This window comes from Pogona vitticeps, chromosome 5 (assembly GCF_051106095.1).
Source record: "Pogona vitticeps strain Pit_001003342236 chromosome 5, PviZW2.1, whole genome shotgun sequence".
Taxonomy (NCBI): domain Eukaryota; kingdom Metazoa; phylum Chordata; class Lepidosauria; order Squamata; family Agamidae; genus Pogona; species Pogona vitticeps.
Window position 1 is genome coordinate 47,874,728 of NC_135787.1, and position 17,077 is coordinate 47,891,804.

The 17,077-nt window shown below is 38.2% G+C and overlaps 1 long non-coding RNA gene across 3 annotated transcripts; it reads left to right on the forward strand.

Moving 5' to 3' along the window:
* The first annotated feature begins 935 nt into the window (after positions 1-935).
* On the forward strand, positions 936-16,508 carry LOC110072806 (uncharacterized). Of its 3 annotated transcripts, none has more exons than XR_013536884.1 (6): positions 936-1,803; positions 3,277-3,355; positions 6,798-6,905; positions 13,995-14,108; positions 14,442-14,503; positions 14,601-16,508. It is a non-coding gene; the product is annotated as an uncharacterized LOC110072806 (long non-coding RNA). The 3 variants fall into 3 exon arrangements; XR_012087692.2 differs by having other exon boundaries at positions 14,014-14,108; XR_012087693.2 differs by lacking the exon at positions 6,798-6,905.
* Positions 16,509-17,077: the final 569 nt, after the last annotated feature.

Genomic DNA, 17,077 nt, shown 5'->3' on the forward strand with positions numbered 1-17,077 from the left:
CTGGTATTTTGGAGATCCAGGTTCCAGTCCTCACAAAATGTATTGGGTGACATTAGGCTAGTCAAATTTCCTCTCAGTATGACCTACCTCATTAACTAGGAAAAGAGCCATGTACCTTTCTTTGAGCTCAGTGGAGAAAAGACAGAATAAAAATGTACCAGATGCATATATTAATAATCAAATAAATTAATAAATTAGTAAAAAAAGACCTAGTAGTTAGATACCCAGTGTAGCATAGTGGACAGAGTGATGAACAAGAACTCAAGAGAACTGGGTTTGAATCACCACTTGACAATGGAAACTCACTGAGTGTGTGCAACTGGTAAATCCGTCCCTTCAATGTCTTACTTACTTTGAAAGCCCTGTTAGGGTTACTATAAGTCTGTTCCAACTTGATGCACATAATTCAACATTCCAGTATAGCTGAAAAGAAATCTTCTGACATCCACCATAGTTTCAAGAAGATACAATCAAAGACCTAGGCCATATACAGTGCTCCATCTTGGGCTGGGACCAAAACTCCTCCAGCTACAGTCCATCCAAGTGCATCTACTACCTTCTGTGGAGTAGGGCTAGGATTTTTGGATTTTCTAGAGAACAAATAACCATAATTCTCCATTTCATGAGTTCTAATTATCTTCCAGGTACTTTTCAAATAACTCAGTGTGAAGCAACTGGGAGAAAAGCCTAAATTAGAAGGAAAGTATTGTGGCTTAGCTAGGCCAAGCTCTGCCCAAACTTCCTTCTGAAAGCTCCCAGCTAGCACTGGGGGAGGAACAGAAATCAGGTGTGTGTGGAGGGACAAGGCAGTAGATTGAGAGTTTGGTGCTGATAATGAATGTGATCATATTAACCAGCGCCAGGATATGCCTCATGATGTTCTTAATTTTTCATGTACTCTTGTCTGTAGGGGCAAGTGAAAAGAGAATCCAGCAGGACTCCCAAAACTTTGCCTCTGGGTTTGTTTGTTTTTCTAAATAGTCTCTAAGGGTTCTTCAGTCTTTTGGTGTGTCAGGAAACACAAATGAGAAACTAAAGTTCCCCTCCGTTTCATATGACGTGAGTGGATCACAAACAAAAGTATAAAAATGAAAGAAACTTGGAACAAAAGAAATATGAACATTTTCATCATCCCTAATTCCAGTCAGTTGGCCAGACAAAAGAATAAGCATCATGTTGCTAAAAAATAAGTGCCCATATGCAGAGTGTGTGCATGTGTGTATTTGTTTGTGGCTTTCTTTGCAGAGCATGCTCTCTACAAAGCCCTTAGGCAAAATCCTAAAGACCACTAAAAATAGACCAAAATGCTGTTGACATTTTTTGGAAGTGGGTTTAAATCATACTGCCAGAGGACTTCCCCCTCATCAGTGTCATGGTTTAGGTTATTGAAGCTAAAATGTAATTTCTAAATGCAATTTGTAGTCATGGAATGGAGTAGAGTGAATCCATCTTAGTCTGTGTCATTTTACTAGAAGCATCGAGAAGCTGTTTTCTCTTGCAGCTAGTTAGGAATGTTATCATGTAGATAGCTTGGCCAAGGCCGAAGACGAAGAGCCGAGCCACAACATCGAGGAAGAATGTCAACAATACCTGTGATCCCATGAGAAAAGGAGGTGGAGAGAGATGAGCAGTCCTTCGTCCTGATTGGCTTACGTCAGTGGAGAGTGAAGAAGGAGGTGTTACCAGCGTGTGAAGAAAATGACAGGGTGTTACAGGGAGGGAGACTCTTTTTAGATTCATTTTTGGACTATTGGATGTTACCATGGATTTTTGATTTTTGAATGGACTTTGGAGTTCCCAATGGTAAGATGTAGTTTATAATAAGAGAATAGAAAGGGGGCTTAGCCTTACCTGCCTTTCTAGCTAGTAGAATTTTCCTATTTTAATTTTTGTAGCTGGAATTTGCTAGATTTCTAACTATAGTAGATTATGGAAATGATTTTGAATGCTATGCTTTGCAACAAACTGAATATCTCTAACTCTTTATTTTTTTAATAAAACAATAATACTTAAAAACTTATGCTTGGTCTCTTGAGCAGATAACCTGCTACATTACTTAATTGGTTTTTCTAGAAGGCCACAAATCAAGCTACTTTGAGTCCAGTAATTGCCTGAGTTTTGAGAGCTCTGGATGACTCTAAGACTCATGATTTTAACTTGGTTTTCTCAGTGATTATTAAGTGGGAATAGACTTGGCAAAAGGGTGCCAGTGGGACAGCCTGGTTGAGACAAGGACTCATCTCAACTTAAATAGGGGTCAACTGGACTCTGAACCTCTCTATTCCAGCCTCAGCATTCTCTTAGGAGAGCTGTGAGCTTACAATCAGTACTGACATAATCAGTAGATCCAACTGTGTCTTTAAAATTCATCATATCATTAAGAAAAAATATTGCACCTCAGAATTCATTGAGATAAACAATTACCTTTTCTGACATGGCTACTGAGATACATTTTCTTCACTTTTCTCCTTCCCTGTACATTCTTAATAATGTTTGATCTCTCGAGTTGCTTCTATAAAAAACCAAGCCCATCATCTAGCCCTGAATGAGTGATATACCATGAAAAAGGGATATAATTAAGGGGTATTAGGAGGGTTATAGAGAAGCTGGAGAGAGAAATGAGCACCAGCTACAGGATTGTATCAAATCAGGCTGCTCATAACAAAGAACCCGTGTGCCAAATTCTGAAAGGAAGCAGCAGTTTTGGTAATCCTTTTTGTAATGAGACTGATAGCATATCAAAACCTCATGCTAAAATGTGTTGAGGTAGGGTTTCATATGAAGAGTAATAAGTAAGAGGTTGGCATACATAGGACTGTGTATAGAACAAACACAGCTTCAGCAGCATGGCATTTAAGCCTGGACAAAAGCGAGCAACTTCACTATAAACAGAAAAGAATGTACTGGACTTGCTATCCTGGGAGAATCAGGCAAATGGAAGGAGCAAAGGAAGCTGTGTGCAGAAACAGGGGATGGAAGAGACTGCCAAATAACTGGGCACCCAAATCCTCTTTTTATGAAGTGGGGGTTGGGAATCACTTCTGAAGTAGAGAAAGGAAGCTTTATTGTATTGACAACAAGCCAAAGCCCAGCAGGATTCTCCCGAGCCTCTCTGTCACTTATTTAACTGCAAGGATGGTTTGGGGTGGAGACACACTGGGCATTGTTCTCTGTGAATTAAGCTATTGTTCCCAAATCCTGAATGCCAGTCTTCTCATACATTATTTATTTCTCATCTCTCTCTCTCTCTCTCTCTCTCTCTCTCTCTGACTGCAGAGACTTGTAAAAGAAGACAGAACTCTGAATGGCATGCTGGCAAGATGAAATATAGCATCAACCAGGGACACCACATCAGGTCTGATTCAGTAAGGGACAAAAAGAATTTAAAAAGGGGAAGTTACCTCATGGCTAGGACTGCAGTCTTGTTCCTGGATTCCACTGAGATTGTTAGTTGCCTTAATGCATGCACTGAATTTTTAGAAGAGCTACCTTAGTGGTTACTTTCAAAAGCCAGCAGCACCTGGTGATATGGGTGCTGCTGGGGAATAGTTATATCCAACAGAGGTATTGGCAACAAGAGCTGGCAGTGATAAATTTCACATAGTGTGCAGCATGCACACATCCCACATCATCTAAAGTCCTTTACAGTGCCTTTCCCAGGAGCTACCAGTGGAATGGACTAGGTCAACATTCCTCTCTGAAAGTCTTTTAAAGTCATGGCCTTCTGGTATTGTTAATTAGGAAGACCAAAGGCTGTTTTGTTTTGATCGGTTGGTAATGGAACTTTTGTTATCCTTATATGCCAGTAAGTTGCTTCTAACATATGGTGATTCTACAAATTAATGACCTCCAAAATGTCCTCTCATTAAAACCTCTGAACAAGCCTTGCAAAACTCAAGATTGTGGAGTTTTGTTGTTGAATCAATCCATTTTCATCCCACTTCTTTTTTCTTGCTGCCTTGCCTTCAACTTTTCCAAATATTATTGCCATCAGTTGTTGTAGTATTTTTGGGCTGTGTGAAGGAGAATTGGTGAAAAAGAGTGTGACATCTCCCGAGGAAAGGAGTGTTATAACAAAGAAAGAAGGGGAAAAAGAATTGAAAAGAGAGAGAACCAAAGAGGAAGGGGTTAAAACTGAAATCTGTCTAGTAGAAGAGAGGAAGGGAAAGGAGGAGGAGTTAGAGATTAATGTGTGGGAATAGAAGATAAAACAGTCTATGGGACATCGGGTTTTTTGGATTCCATCAGGAATAAGAAGGAAGGATGATGAGAGTAAGGAGAATGTGAGTGAACTTGTAAAGGATTTCCCTAATCTAAAAGTGGGAGGACCTCTGCCCGATCCACTAACTGGAAAGGAGGAGGTGACGATTACTGAGACATCGGAATGGACAGTGGTTGTCCTCCAGAGAGGATGGGGTTGCTGGAAGAAGGTGGTGCGTCCCTATCCTACATACAACAAACCACCCCTCGAGGGGGATTGGGCCCGCCACCTGTGCTGTGGCACAATCTTCAGGGTCAGAAGCCCTCTGAGAAAACCAACCAACAGGGAGCACTTTGGTCCGGCTTCCCAGTATTAAGAGACAGTGTCAATTATGGAGAATATCCTGAGTTTGATGGACAGTTACAAGAGTTGAATTATTTATACTCTACAGAAGTTGTTGTTGATACCCCTGATCCTAAGTTGAATAAATCAGTTAACAGTTTGAATGAGCCAATGCTTTATTTTCCTCACGCAAAACTTGGAACTGTCAGAATTTTCAAAGAACCCAATCACAGGCTGTCTGGCCATGTTCTTGAGGTTTTCTTTCTAATGTTTTGCCAGTTTCTGTGGCTGGCATCTTCAGAGGACAGGAGTCAGAACTCTGTCTGTGCTCTGAAGAGCACAAGTTCTGACTCCTGTCCTCTGAAGATGCTGGCCAAAAAGACTGGCGAAATGCTAGGAAGAAAAACCTCAAGAACATGGCCAAACAGCCCAAAAAAACCTACAACAACCATCGGATCCTGGCTGCAAAGGCCTTTGAGAATATATTATTGCCATTTCCAGTAAATATTGTCATGTTCGTACAATGTGTCCAAAGTATGGTAACTTCAATTTAGTCACTTTTGCTCTCAAGCTTGATTTGTAAAACTCTCCTCCAAACACCATATTTCAAATGATTTTTTCTTTTTCTGTCAGCTCTCTTCACTGTTCAACTTTCACATCATGTATAGCAATTGGTAATACCATATGATGGCTGATCTTCGCCTTGGTCTTCAGGTTGGAATTGTTAAGAAATTGGGGTTACTGTTATGCACTTGGTCTGGCTGTTCTTTAATATGGGTACCTATGTACAATGGTGCTCGCATAACGCGCACACCGTTTAACGACGAATTCGCATAGCGATCTATTTTTTTAGATCGCTAATGCGACCGCATTGCAATGGTTAGATAGGGCCAAAACTACATTGCAATGATCGGTAAGCGTTTCGCTTACCGATCTTCGCATTGCGATGTTCCTAGAACAGCTGATCGGCGGTTCCAAAATGGCTGCTGGATGCCCAAAATGGCCACCACAAGTGTTTTCACGCCCTGCCCTCGCTTACCGAGGGTGCGAAAATGGTGGCGCTATGGAGGAACTTCGCTCAATGGTGAGTTTGGGCCCCATAGGAACACATTAAACCAAGTTTAATGCTTTCCTATGGGTTTTTTCGATCCGTTTAGCGATGTTTCCTCATAGCGACATTAATCCGGAACGGATTAACGTCGCTATGCGGGGCACCACTGTATCTTATGTTGCCTTACTTTATACAAACCTCTTTTGAGTATTCTGTATATGGAACACCAATATACAAATCAGGTTATTAATTAGTGGGTGGATGACAGGAGTAGGGGTGGGGAAAACATAATTATTGTCAGCTATGATTCACAAGGCAATAGCTCTTAAACAGTGCACTGGCAAGAAGCTGGTGAGGCTGCCCTGGGGATCTCGACAGAAAATATAATATGTAGATTGTGCTTTAATTGTAGCTACATCTCATAACATCATTGTCAGTGAAAATCAAAAATAACTTTTGGTGAACAATGCACTTTGTTTTTCCTTATGACCCACTTTCTGAAATTTTAGACCAGTGTAGTCATCTCCAGCTACATTGGACACATCTCCTACTGGGTTATTATATCCAGTGAATCTGATGGTAGTAAATGATAAGAGTTGCAGTATAGCAAGCCCAGAGAACACCAGAGCATGACACTTCATGCACGGATTTATTCTTTCACTGTTAAACCACAGATGTCTGCAGGAAAAAAACCACCAAAACAATGCTTTTTAAAAATAACAGCAGTCAGAATATTAAAATGATAAAACTGCACAGAATAAGAGTAATATATATTCCTTTGATGACCAGAATATGATTATCTTAGATCCCTGAAAATCTCTGTGTCTTTTTGGCTATTTGATCATTTCCTCTCACATTTCCTCATTCCTTTCTTATATATGATTTCTCTTGGAAAAGGGAATATAAGCATTGTGTGGGTAGGTAGGGGAACCTAATATTGAAATAGCTTCAGAATCTGGAATAACAAGCTTACCCAACCAAAACAAACATAAAATTTAAAATAGTCATGATCCACATAAAGAAACGGAAGTGTGTACAAATTAATAGCAAAAAACTGTTTTCCGCAACAAAAATCTGTTTTTAGCTCTAGAAAAGTTTACAGTGTTTTATACTGAAACTGTGCAGTTAAAACTTCATGTGTGTTATACCATCACCACTAATGAAATATGCTAAGAAATTATTGAATTGCTTTTTGTTAAATAGAAGCAGTAGATAATGGTGATGATCACAAATGGACTTCAGCTCAGTATCCAGAGTTAGAATCTCTTGTGTTTGTCAAACCCAGGAAATACCCTCTAGGTTACAACAACAGTAAGTAGGCAGTTATGAGATGCTTTATTTATGAACCCTTGTAAGAAGGTTATGTTTCAAAAACCTTCTGAGAAAATCTGTCAGTCATATATTTGGATGAAAATGGCTGACACCTTGTCAGATCAATGGCACAACTTTTATCTGGCATATGTATAAGTATTACACATGATACAGTGATCTTTCTGTTTGATCGTATCTTGAATTATATTTTATGTAAATCCATAATAAATTAAATTACATTTTCATACTGACTGTGTTTTAGTTGCATTGAGGGTTTTTTTACACATCTTGTAAGCCTTCTTGATTCCCACATGGGGAGAAAAGCAAGGCAGAAATGAAATGAAGTGAAATATATGCTAAAGAGGGACAGATAAAATGGATTTTAAATTTCGTAGTCAATGCCTAATAAAATATCAGGAGTGCATGGATCAAACAGATTGATTGAAATTTATGTGGGTAAGGATTGAGAGAAACTGAAGATGATGATGGAGGGCAAAGAGAAGGTGCGAGGAGAAGATGAGAGGAATGGTGATGATTCAGGTGTTGATGCAACATCAATGCCTATAAAGAGTACCTATATGTGCTGATTAAAATGCTATTAATATAAATATGTTAATATAATCACAACAGTGCTGCTTATTCTAAGTAAAGAAACACATACACTTTGCTAATGGTGAAAGGCTAAATCCAGTGTTAGTCCTACCTAGAATAGATCCACTAAATTAAGAATTAAGTCAAAACTCTTTGTAAACGAATTACATTCCATGTATCAATCGCAATTAAAACATTCTGTTCATTTCAGTGGGTCTACTCTATAGAGGACTAATGCTGAATTTAGTCTGCAGTTTGCATGCACCATGTAATTTAACTTACACAGAATTTTACATTAAAAAAAATCATGATTTATAGTTCCCATGACAACCACAGGATAGATAAGCATTAGCTCAGTGCTACAAAATGTGAGCCACTGAAATTTTACTGCAGTTCTAAGAGTAATTAATAGCTGTGCAATTAGAAAATCCCTGAGAATTTATTAAGATCATTGTGCTATAGAAGTAGCACATCTGCCAATCAACGATAATATGCAAGAACTCAGAAAGATACATAACAATCCCCAGGTTTATTATGAAATATTCATTAGTTTTGATTTTTAGGATCTAAAGTGTTTCTCTTTTCCTACTTTCAAACCTTTTCCCCCTTCTTGCATCTTTAATGTGTCTTCCTTCTAAATATATCCTCCAGCATCTTTGGCAGTTTTGATGAAAGAGGTAGAATCAATCCTTGTACAAAACATATTTAGTCCCCAAATATTCATGTGCAGAATTTAGAAACATAATCCTATTGGAGTCTACTGGCTACATTTCAGAGAATCTAATAGGATTTAAGACCTATTCATGAGGACTTGTGATCACAAAAAGGTTTTTGGGGGACGCCACTGAATCCAAGTGACCTCCCTGATTTTGGGGTGTATGTGTTTCTGGTTCAGAAGGAGACACTGCCCAAATACAGCAGTCTCTCTTTCTTCAACTTGTTGATCCCTGTAGCGATCACCCTGCCTATGCATATGTATGAGTGTATCGACATGCACCAATAAGAGTTGTTGGGAGGTAGAGCCAGTGGAACATAAAGGGAGGGGTGAAGCAGATAGGAGGAGCAGATAGTCCGTGGGGAATTGAAAAGCAGTTAAGAGTCTTAGAGAGAGTTAAGGGTGGAATAAATTATTAAGAAACAACTGAAAGCTTTAACGTCTTTTAGGAATCTACTTAAGTGAAACTCAAGATTTGAACTGTATTCAATAAACTTGGTTTTGTTAAAAATTACATGCAGTATGGACCTCACTCTTTCCAAGGAAATAATGTTGACAGAGATCAACTGGTAGCAGCATAAATAGGAACGTGGTGTGGGCCTTAGATTAATGAAATAATCCAGGGATACGCAAGGGGCACGTTACACTCCCATATGTTGAAAGCAATGATGGATGTAATGGGGCTAGTTAACGTCCTTCATCGCTATGCATATTTACAGCATGACTGAATAGGGTTTCTCTTTCAAATAAATTCATACAAGAATGGAGGCTAAATCTGCTTTTGATACTGCTGCTGCTGCTGCTAATACTACTAACAATTGTAGACCATTTCCAAAGGTTTCCAGATGGAGAATACTCAGAAATGATTTATCATTCTTTTCTTCTGGGGGCCCTCTGGGACTGTGCGGCTTGCGCAAGTTGCACAGGCTGGCTTTTCTCCCAGGAGGCACAGTGGGGAATCAAACTCCCAACCTTCAGGCTCCATAGCCAGATACCTAAACCACTGATTTATCCAACCAATAATACAGAAACAGATATATTAGTATGCTTCTGAGGTGTTAATGCTTTGGTATTAAATATGAGACTTGGTAAACTAGATAAATAATGTTGTAGCAAATTAATAATCTGATTATTGCTATAGAAAATATCTGCAGTGAAACTAGTTCAGATCCGCTCAAATCAATATGGCTTCATTTATGGAGAGGAGAACATATCTTATTTATCTTTCAATAACATTTGGCTGTCTGAATCACATGGTCCTATTAGTTATTACAGCAGACCCGGGCCCGCGAGCTGCTCCTGTCTGGCCCGCCGGACATCAAAACCATTTATAGCTTTTTTCTAAAGTTGATCAGTTGCTTATCTTTAACATACCGCAAAAAACCTCTTTAGTATTTGTGAAGATTAACAAGTTTAAAATAAAAACAATCTTAACATCACTGTTTCATTTTATTTTCAAGTAAATTTGGTTCAGCCCCTGAACACAGTTCAGATTTTTCATGTGCCCCCCTATAGAAATTAATTGTCCACCCCTGTATTACACTTTTAGTCTATACCTATTGCACTCATATGAGTAAGGTTTTTTGATATGGTTGAAATGACTAATCAAATAAATAAATACTGATACATATGAATACAAACACAATTTATAAGGCCAGAAACAGATGTTAGAGATAAACTATAATTAGAGCTAAAATTCATTAATATTACAATTTCTTAGGTGTGTTGAATCAGACTACAAAAGAATCCTATATGTAAAGCCTGATGACCCATGACTAATTAGTCAGCTAATTTGCATAATCCCAGACATGAGAGAACCTCATTCTGTGACACTCAGAGCTTTCTTTCATATAATAATCTCTTTTCTCCCTTCATTTAGGCTTCTGGATCCCCCCTTGCAACCAATATCACTTTCTTGTCACTCAGCTAGGTCTCTGACAGGACAAAGGTAATGAGTGTGGTTAATGAAGAATCAGCACACATGAGTCACTCTGTGTTTCAGCCATTGGTTCTAACTCTGTTGCCAAGGCAACAAATATATGGTTGCTGCTTCATCTTAACCCATTTGTCTTGCAAGGTGTGCTTTCAGTACTTTTGTAGTATGAGAGAGACCACCATGTTAAAAACAACAGCAACATCTAGTCCATCACTTCATTAGGGAGAGCCCAGGCAGAGTAGTGAGGAAAATGACCCCTCTTCCCTACATCTGAGGGCAACTTTATCCAACATGTTCTCATAGTGGTACTGGAACTCAACCCTTCCTCTGGGCTGCTAAGATGAAGTATTCTGTCAAGGCCTTCATCTACGTTTACTGTCCTTCATGAGGAACTTTTTAGGGTGATGAAGGACCACCAAGGAAGAAAATAGAGGGTGGAGAAAGATTTGAGACTGAAGGTACCATTTATGAGGTATATAGAATATTGTCAGATTACCATGGACTCTGAAGTACTTTTATCCAACAGCATAGAAAAGGAAATAATAGGTAAGACATGAGTTCCACCATTCAGTAGAGTTGAACCAAATTCTTAGAAGTAGTAGTTCTCTGAAAAAGGGTCCTGATGCCCTATCTTAATCTTTTGTCTGTTCTACTACAGCTGATGTGGTGCACCTAAACAGAGAACAGCAAGGAACAGAACACTGTATTTGTCCCAAGCAGATTGTTCTTAAGGATATTTACTTCTAAAAAGTAAATATTTACAAAAAATTATTGGGAGCTGAACCAAATAACCCCCACTGCTGTGTTCACTTGACAATTTGTCGCATTCACTGTTTCCAGTATTAAAAATCTTTCACCTCCAGATATTATAAAAAGTCACCCTACAAATACAGAAAAATACAAAGCAAAAGAAAAATGCAGTGTATTATTAATACATTTCAAGCAGAAGGCACAGCTTGAAGGGATTTACAGATCTTCTGTTAAGCAATGATAATTCCAAGTTAAGCATGATGCGATCTTGTTTCCACAGCAAGGCAAATGAGCTTTTGAAGCTAATTAATTACTTTCATTTGAGTCCATTGCAATGACAGTAAAATTGCACACACATATTATATAATGCTGCTTTTTGTACATCTTGAATTAATAATCCAATTTCAAAACTAAATGTAGATAAAAGAATCTTAATTTTTTAGGATTGCTAACTCAGATAGGCATTCTTTTCGTTGTTATGGGAAGAAGATGAAGTTCTGGCATGCATAAAATTGTCAGAATTAAAATCAGACCTAATGGACACTTTAGCCTCAGTTGCCTAATATTTTATTCAATATTACATCCAGTTGCATGTTTACCAGCACAATCTCATATATGTTTACCTAGAATTAAATCCCACTGTTCAGTTGGAACTGTGTGCATGTGTTATGTGCTGTCAAGTCAGAATCAACTTGTTGCTTAGTTGTTAAGTCGTGTCCGACTCTTTCTGACCCCATGGACCAGAGCACGCCAGGCCCTCCTGTCTTCCACTGACTTCCGAAGTTTGGTCAAATTCATGTTGGTAGCTTTCATGACACTGTTCAGTCATTTCGCCCTCTATTGTCCCCTTCTCCTCTTTCCTTCACCCTTTCTCAATATCAGGATCTTTTTCAGGGAGTCTTCTCTTCTCATGAGATGGCCAAAGTATTGGAGCCTCAACTTCAGGATCTGTCCTCCTAGTGAATCAACTCAGGGTTGATTTCCTTCAAAATGGATAGGTTTGTTCTCCTTGCAGTCCAGGGGACTCTCAAGAGTCTCCTCCAGCACCACAATTCAAAAAGCATCAATTCTTTGGCGGTTAGCCTTCTTTATGGTCCAGCTCTCACTTTCATACATCGCTACTAGAAAAACCATAGCTTTGACTATGCGGACCTTTGTTGGTAAGGTGATGCCTCCACTTTTTCAGATGCTGTCTAGGTTTCTCATAACTTTCCTCCCAAGAAGCAGGTGTCTTTTAATTTTGTAGCTGCTGTCACCATCTGCAGTGATCAGGGAGCCCAAGAAAGTAAAATCTGTCACTGCCTCCATATCTTCCCCTTCGATTTGCCAGGAGGTGATGGGATCAGTGGCCATGATCTTAGTTTTTTTGATGTTGAGCTTCAGACCATTTTTTGTGCTTTCCTCTTTCACCCTCATTAAGAGGTTATTTAATTACTCCTCACTTTCTGCCATCAGAGTGGTATCATCTTCGTATCTGAGGTTGGTGATATTTCTTCCGGCAATCTTAAGTCCATTTTGGGATTCATCCAGTCCAGCCTTTTGTATGACATATTCTACATATATGTTAAATAAGCAGGGAGACAATATACAGCCTTGTCGTACTGCTTTCCCAGTTTTGAACCAATCAGTTGTTCCATATCCAATTCTAACTGTTGCTTCCTGTCCCACATACAGATTGCTCAGGAGGTAGATAAGGTGGTCACTATAAGCTGAATCAACTTATATTGACCCTAATAGGGTGTTCAACATAAGTGAGATGTTTTAAGGTGTAGTTAGATATCTGCAGAGCCAGAGTTTGAGAGTTGAGTTCCCTGTTGTACATCCCAGGAGGACAGCCATCATGTGTAGCCTTCAGAAAGAATGAAGGGAATGGTATGCTACTTCTGATATTACGTACCTGGAAAATCCTGGAAAGTATTGTCATATGTCAGAACTGACTTGGTGGAATTTTGTTCTTGTTGTTCCACACCAAGTATCAAGTTGGTGGGAACTACTACTTAGTAAAAGTGCTTAGGATTGCTTATGTTGACTATACAGACCCTACAAAGTTGCAGCAGTTTGATCTACAAAGGAAGAAAATTAAATGTCAAACAAATATTCACAAAGGAATAGTGTCAGCAGATATTCTGAATAGTGACCAGTGCCAAAGAAATATTTTAAAGAAATTGTTTGTGTATATATATAAATCAAAAAATGTAAATGGTAACAGAGTAGACCTTTGGTCGAGATGGGCAGGGTCGAAATTCAAGAAAATAAATAAAATAAAATAAACAGTAACACCCAATACTTTTAATTACCAGATTTTATATATTAAAAAAAACAAACACCTACACAGCATCCTTAAGATTAATAGAACAACAGCCCAGTTTGTAAGTCTATAACAAGAATTAACAGAGAAGATGTTGGAGATCAATTCTATTGTTAATCCTAGCTAGAATAGCCTACAATGAAGGGGTATGAGTTGAAAGGGCTGGATATACCTCTATTCATACCTGTTCCATTCACATCACTTCTGTCATATTTGGGAGATAAAATATTGGGACGTGAGCTGTCTTATACATGAAAGTGTATAATTGTTCTGCATGGTCATTTTGAATGGCACAGCCCTGTGTATCTGCTTGTTTCCAACACTATTAGAGATTTTTTGTTATTCCCTATTGTGATCATTTACTACTTATAATAGCATTTTTATTAGCAAATGTTATTATACCCTTTTTACTCTTAATCAACTACTGTACATTTTGATTTTGATTTTTCCTTGATTATGGTTTATATCTTTTTTTCATTCAGTTGAGTTTTTGCATATTTTTGTTTATACATTCAACTTCTGATAATATTTAGAAGAAAAAAATTGAGAGAAAGGAAATGCCCATCATTTTAAAAAAAAAGAGTGATATTCAGAGCTAACTGTAAATTGTTGCTATATATTTCCATAATTAAAAGAAGGGAGAAACTGGAAACACTGAATCCATTACTGGTGAAAGATTTCACATTCTCTTTCCAGAAGACCAGAAACATTGGGAGATTCAATTTTTAACTTTGGATGCTAGCAATCAAAAGGTGTTGAAAAGCTATTTCATGTTTTTCTCCATAAAAGATTGTTTGTGGTTAATAAGGCAGATGGGAAAACACAAAGGACTTCCAAATGATTGTTGATGACCTCTGGAGATACTTGCGTCTTACCAGAATCCTACTGGGGACTGATGCTGATGTAAGTGTACTTGCATAAATCATGCCAGCGAATTACCACTAATTAGCAAGCTGCTCCTTACATTCATTGGTGTAAATTATGAGGACAATTCTGGTTGCTATCTGGAAGCATCTATGGCAATTGCTAATCTATTATATATGTTGATGATAGTCAGTTATTCCTTTAATTAATTTATTTTATCCCATCACAATGAGATGAAGTATGTCATAGCAGTGCTGGGGATCAAGTATAGTCTTAGAACTATGAAGTGAGGGAGAAGACAACATATTTTGTTTATGTTCTCATATGCTCTTGTTTTGATTGTGGACTTGTATTTATTTCTATTTGGGCTAGGACTCCTATATAATACTTGAAGGATCATCATGTTAACACACACCCTAAGCAACAAGAAGAAGGTCAGAATTTCTCCCTTTCTATGCTCCATAATTGTTTCATCAGTACACCAGTGTGAGTTCCTATTGCATTCTGACACTGTCCATGTTCTCTTTCCAGCTGAACATCCAGACAAAATGTCAGCTCGCTACAGAAGCCTGCACTTGCTCCTCCAGAGTTGATTCATACAGCAGAAAACCATGGGAGATTAATCCATAGATGAACACGCTGAACTGAAATGCTTTGATAATTCCACAGTGGGAGGTATATCTGTGAGTCTACATGGAATCATTGCCAAGAGCCCAAATTAAAACCATTACAATACCTCACAGGGATGGTGGGTAAGATCTTAAATTCCACCCGCTGCCTTAGAGGTGTATTGATATAGAAAACAAGGAGGGAACTCATGTTGACGCTCACCCCCACTTCCAATTAGTAAGGCTATATCAAACAGCAGTAACATAAACAGACCGGAGCAGTTTTGTTCTGAGTTAGAATAAAAGAACAGAATATACTTGCTTACTCTTGCTTTGTATTCCAATGAACATATCAAACCTTGTAGAGAGGGGCACAATTATACATTATGTTGGAACAGGAAGGCTTGCTGGGCAAATGTGCCACAAATTGGTGGACTCTATTTCAAGGAGTTGAATCTGACTGGATTTGTGACATTCAAATACCTATTTCAGAATCATGAACATTCTTGATACTAATAGAGACATAAGGAGAGAGACAAGCTTGTCTCACTTCACATAGTTAATAGTTTCAGTATATAGGGACAGAAGAGACATTCATAATAACTAGCATTTATTTGCTGTTTTTTACACAAGAAGCGGGCCCAACTCTGTTGCTTTACCATTTTCAACTTGCTGAGCTTCAAGTGTCTATCATTCAGCCACATGGTATCATCACTAATCTGTAGTATGTGTATGCAATTTTGAGGCTGCAGACCTAAATACTGGGAAGTATGGTCCATGGATCCCTGTAGAATTGGTAAAGGTACACATAATTGTATTGTGGATCATGGCTTAATAAGAAAAGCCACAAGTGTAAGGGCAATCATGCAAGTGGCTTTTCTTATTAGGCCATGATCCACAATACAATTATGTATTGCAAGTGGCTTTCTATTCCCCAATAGGCTGCCATAACCGGTCACATGGCAGGTGCACATCCATGCATGTGACTGGTTTTGCCATCTTTTATGCAACTAGAAGAAGACTAGGCACATCATGGACACCCCAGGAAACAGGCAACATCATTTAATGTCATTGCCCTTGTGTGACTGCCTACGGCAATAGGATCCTACAAAAACTCTAAAGCCCAGGATAAGTTATGCAGTGGGAGTGGGAGCATGCAAAAAAGAAATACAGTGCTATGGCAGCAACAGAACCACTGGTATAGTTTTAGCAGTAATCTACTAGTTATTTTATTTTATTTATAATATTGCAAAAGCACTATTCTGGGTGGTTTAACAATGGACTAAAACAAAATACAGAAAACTAAACAAACAATTAAACACATTAACAGTATAAAAAAAACCCAATGGTATCAGAACAATTTACAAAAGAAGTAGGTCCAGAAATGAGCAAAACATCAACCTGGGTCAGTATGAAAAGCCTCCCTAAAAAGAAACATCTTACGTTTTCATATGAATGACAAAAGAGAGGGAGCCAGGTGTAGCTCCTCCAGATGCTGATTCCATAAGTTGGAGCCACAGCAGAGAATGCCCTACCTCTAACTGGAAGACTTTCGGGCTTCCCTCAGGTTAACCTCCCAGAGGAGCCTGGTCTGGGAGGATCTGGTGGGTCAGGCAGATGATATTGGGCACAGACGCTACAAAAAGTAGCATGGCCCCAAACCATGGAGCACTTTATATGTCAGAGTTAAAATCTTAAACCTAATCTGGGAGACAAGGAGTAATCAGTGCAGGCAAGCCAGAACTGGAGTGATGTGCTAAAATTTCCTCACACCAGTTCGCCACATTCTGAACCTTCTGTAATCTCCAGATCAGCTTCAAGGGAAAGCCCACAGAGAGAGCACTGCAATAGTCAATACTATGGAGTTATACAGAGACAGAATTCAGGAGATGTTTCTTAAATGCGCTATATCTAATTTAAGTCAGGGCCAGAATCCTGCTGGGTTACATAATTGTGGAAGGTTAATTGCACAAGTGTTAGCTGTTTTTCCAGCTGTCTGTCATGTATGCAGGCATGATCTGGTTGTGGAATAGATCATGCAACCAAATGCATGACCACGTGCATGATACACGTGCATGATAAGGCGGCTGGGAGAAACCAGTAATAATAATAATAATAATAATAATAATAATAATAATAATAATAATAATAATAATAATAATAATAATAATGACGACAACAACAACAACAACAACAACAACAACAACAACAATAATAATAATAATAATAATAATAATAATAATAATAATAATAATAATAATAATAATAATAATAATAATAATAATAATAATAAAAAAAATAATAAAATAGTCAAAAACAGTTAAAATACAACCATAACATAATTACAAAGATAAAAAACAGTAAGCAATTATTATTCAATAAGGCAATAAACAAACAATC